Here is a 5,043-nt window from a genome sequence, read left to right as displayed (position 1 = left end):
ATATATATACGACAGGCTTCTTTCAGTTTCCGTCTACCAAATCCACTCACAAGGCTTTGGTCGGCCCGAAACTATAGTAGAAGACACTTGCCCAAGGTACCACGCAGTGGGAATGAACTCGCAACCATGTGGTTCGTAGGCAAGCTACTTACCACACAGCAACTCCTGCGTATATATAGGTATATCACTATGAGTTTTTGAAAATATTTAAATGTAATTTCAACTGAACTTTTTCTTAGAGAGCACCCAAAGAGAAAAATGCTAACAAATCAATGTTGTTAGCTCATATAAACCCTACCAAACACAGGAAAGCTTTTGATTGTGCGAAATCTGCTATTAAATCAGATTCATCTATTGTTAAAAAAAAAAACAGATGATACATGAAATGAAAAAGTAGATAAGGCAGGCTTGCTACTAACAGGTTATGTTGCTGAACATCACGTACCTTTCATTCATATAAATCACTTAGCTAAAATTTGTAAAAAGGACTTTCCCGAGAGTGAAATAGCTAAAAATCTACAAATGAAAAAAGCAGAATTAACATAGATTATGCAATACGAATTGCACATTATGAACGAAATGAAATCTTGGAAATTCTCAACAAACAAAAATTTTCATTATCGATAGATGAGAGTACGGACATGTCGGTGACACAAATCTTAGCAATAGTTGTTCGTTTTTTTGATAAACAATCGTTTAATGCCAAAGATGCTCTTCTGGATGCAATTGTAGTAAGAAAATGGTTCATCTCAGAGTTTGTACGATGCTGTCAAGTCGCTTACAAAATATGTATTTGCCAGCGATAATTGCTCAACAATGATGAGTAACAAAAGCGGGTTTCAAAAGATATTCCGACTGTATTTACAATAGGCTGTGTTTGCCGTTCGTTTGTACTTTGTTCAAGCCATGCAGTGAAGGTGTTACCTTTGTATCTCGAGTTCTTTTTAAAGGACTTAACTTCTTACTTTTCTTGAAGTAGCAAACGTCAAAATGACTTCAATATGATACAAAGTGTTGTTGGCACGAAAGAAAACAAGATTCCAAAGCTTTCACAAACTAGATGGTTGTCACGTGAAAATGTAATTACGGTTATAAATAGAACAGTGGGATGTCCTTGTACTTTATTTTCAGTTAGAGACTAAAGTAGAAAAAGTAAACGGAGCAAAAAGGATCTATGAAACAATGATTAACAAAGGGACGAAGCACATGCTGTTCTTCTTACATTGTATATTAAAGAAAGTAAATGCTCTTAATGTCGAGTTTCAATCTGAACACTTTTGACTGCATCTGTTGCATACACTTGTATCCAGTGAATATAAAAGTATCCTTGGCATCAAACTTTCCAGCAATTGCACCAGAAAACACACTTGATGAACTAAACGATGAGTGGAGATTATTTTGACAATATAAAGATATTCTTGTTTCCTCAAAAAGCATCCCTGAATTCTGGTATTCTATACATAATCTTAAAGACGGACTTGACTACTCTAAATTTGAGAGGCTGTCACAATTCATGACTAATTTAACGGTGTTACATCATTCATCAGCGTGCGTGGAGGGTATATGTTCCCAAGTAAGTTGCACAAAGACAAAGTTCACTAATAGGTTGAAGGCCGAAGCGATCGCCGATCATCTACTCGTTAAACAAGCAATTACAAGAAAGGAAGCGTCATGCATTTATTGGAAGCCGAACGCTAAACTTATTAAAGATGTAGTGGATGGGTCTTGTCATCGTAGTTATACGAGTAGATTGAATTTCAAAAAGGAAGAAAATAAGTATCACCATTGAAGAAGTGAATGAAGATGATGTGGATATGTACGAAATTGACAACTAGCTGCCATGTGATATAAAGTATTAAATTTTAAATTCTGTATTCATCTTGTCATACAATATATTTTATCATTAAATTACCAATTATATACCTATTTTCTAACATCTGCGTTTATAAAATAGGATCTGGGTTTTTTTAAGTAAATAATTTGGGTGTTTTATTTGATGAGTGGCAACCCTGAGTTAGCTGACTGATCATAGTTTCACCAGTTCTATGTTCTGTATAGCAGCTTGTGTTCTTCACTTCTATCCATCAGAAACATTTATAAGAGTAACTGAAATGATCCTCTAAAGCATATCCCTCTACACCTACCACAAGAAAAGCTTTCAGCCCTATGGCTCACTCATAGCTGCAGTATTTCAAGCAAAACAAAAGGAAAGAAAGCAAAGCCTATAAAGCCGGGATAAAATTTTCCCACTTCTACAAATTACATTATTCTTATATAACTTTGTGCTGTATTTCCGCAGAAAAACTTCCACACATATACACCAAATGCGAAAGTACATTCGGTCACTTCAAACTAACCAACAAAGTCAGCGCTTCTAATAATGTTTCTCATAGAATGCACCTCGGCGCTAGGTCCAGTCCTCATCAAAATACTCTTTTCTCTCTCTTTCTCTCAGGAGAAACACTTTAGAAACACTACTGTTTCTCATTCCCAAGGACGGAAACCCCATGTCCTTGCCAACAAACCCCCTTTCCCAATATTTCAAAGGTAAATGAGAAATGTCATGAAGAACTATCATTTTGAATCGCCCACCTCTTCTTTTCTTTATTTCTCTTTCTCTCTCTCTCTCTCTCTCTCTCTCTCTCTCTCTCTCTCTCTCTCTCTCTCTCTCTCTCTCTCTCTCATGCATGTACACACTCACACTTTCATCTACGGCTTTGTGAAGCCATTTCTACCAGAGATCTACTCTGTCTTTCACCAGTGCAAACTCATCTTTGAGATATTTAGGGAAATTGCTGGTCGCGACATCAGTAGTGATTTTAACGAATCTGGCGTATGTATCTTCTATCAAAACTGCCCGCTGATGAACTCTGTCTATCTCTTGGCTCTTAGGTCAGTTGCTTTTAGTCAGGTTATACTTTCAAAATGTGTTCTGATTAAACTCTCACCGACCCACACTCTATCAGCTCGACTGATTGGCATAGGACTCGTTCACCGAGACACCTCTTGGTTACAGACATGTTGTTTCCTCTCTCTGCTTTGTTACCGCTATTGCTGCAGCCTCTGCTCCTCGGAAATCATTTGTCTCGTGCCATCTCCATTCAATCATGCTCGATTCTCTTGTCCCTTATTACCCGTACTGTATACACTCTAGCTTTCGTATTAACTACTATGTCCAGCCCTTCATCTTTGGAGCATAAGTTCCCTGGAATTACCTCCCCATTCCATGCTTTACTTGCTAGTCTCGACTTACAAGAGTGTAAGTGAAACGTTAATGGTGTTCAGAGAGATTTTAAGATCCAAAAATACAATCTCTAATGCCGACCAAAACAATAAAAGAACAAACAAAATAAAACGAAAGAGTCACGGAATCTAAGATTGTTGGAAATTAGAGATCATGAAAGCAGAAAGCATATCTGGGTATGAAAAGCTATAAAGATCAGACACCATGGTGTCAAAGGCCATGAGTCGAGAGACCTTGAGTGTTAAAGATTATAGAATCATAAATCATAATAACGGATATCTTGCGATCAGAGACCAAAGCTGAAGATCAGAGTCTATAGAGTTAGGGACCCTGTCTTAAAATCATATATCAGTGGTCAGAGTTCAAACCTGGAACTTTAAAGCCATAAAGTATGAGTATTTCTGGAGATCAGTGATAATAGGTTCAGAGTTCATGGGTTGGGAGCCTATGGCCAAGAAACAAGAGACCATTGGACTAGAGAACGAAGGGTGACAAACATTATCTGGTGATCAGTTGTCATAAATCAGAGATAATTTCTGGTGATGAAACATCATAAGGTCAGTGAATATATCAAGGTCTTGCAAAATGAAACCATGTCTGGACATCAGAAGTCATAATGTAAAAGACCCTATGGTCAGACAAAATGGGTTAGATTCAGAAACTATAATTATATCTGGAGGTTACATGTCATGGGATTCAAATACCATATCTGGAGATAACGGGTCATGAGATCAGAGTCTGGGCTTCGAGACAATATCGCATGGGATCCTAAAGTTATACTTGGAGCCTGAAAGAAATTGTTTGGGTATCATATGTCACGAATCAGACAGTATGTGTAAAGTTTAGAGATCACAGAGATCAGAAGCCAAGTTTAGAGACGACAGGTTGTGGAAACAAAGCATTTCAACAGATTAGAAACCACGGTGTGAATGGTCTTGTTGGTCGAACCTTTATCATGAGTTAGAGAGCCGGGATGGAATTCAGAATGGATAGGTTTAGAGAAGGTTTCTGGAAATGAGAGGTCATGAATCAGAGAGCATGTTTTGAGTTTATGGAGTTAGAAATCTAGTCTGGAGATAATATTATGTGTCAGAGAGAGAGATTTCATCAGCACACAAAGATAGTCTGGAGACCGGATGTCGTGTGGTCAGAGAATATAACGGGAGACCAGAAATAGATATCATATCTGAACATTAGAGGCTACTAGGTCAAAGACTATGGCATCAGAGACCATGACAAGAGATCATAGCTCACGGGGTTAGATACCCTGGTTAGATATATGTCTTGAAGTCAGTTTGCATGTTAGGAAATTTGATGTTATAGGTTAAACATCATGTTTGGAGATCAGAGACTATACTGGAAACCAGAGGACACACAGCCCGCTATTTTTCGGATTAGCTGAGACCTAAGCTATTTATATCTAGTCTAATGGAGTTAGCTTAAGTCTAAGCTAGTTATGTCAAATGAGATTCGCTTAGGTATAAGTCAACCAAGCTTGGACATGTTAAAGCCTAAGTTAATTACATTTGATCAAATTAGGTCAGCTCTACGCTATCTATTTTTAATAGTTTACCTCTAAAGTAATTATAATTTATATTTTATCAGTCACGAGAATTAACATAATAGATTTCGTGTGAAAATTCTTAAATGAACTATGAGACCACCTTGTATTCGCGAAGTGTTTTGTGTGTTTGTGTATGTGTAGTGGTAGGATAAGGGTTATCTCATCTGAAACTTGAAATGATAATCATGTGAGGTGCAGATAACCTGTAAACATGCATTACACTGCAGACAGCAAC

Source organism: Octopus bimaculoides, chromosome 10 (assembly GCF_001194135.2).
Source record: "Octopus bimaculoides isolate UCB-OBI-ISO-001 chromosome 10, ASM119413v2, whole genome shotgun sequence".
Classification (NCBI taxonomy): Eukaryota; Metazoa; Mollusca; class Cephalopoda; order Octopoda; family Octopodidae; genus Octopus; species Octopus bimaculoides.
The sequence above is the reverse complement of the archived record's forward strand: the minus strand, read 5'-3'. Positions refer to the sequence as shown.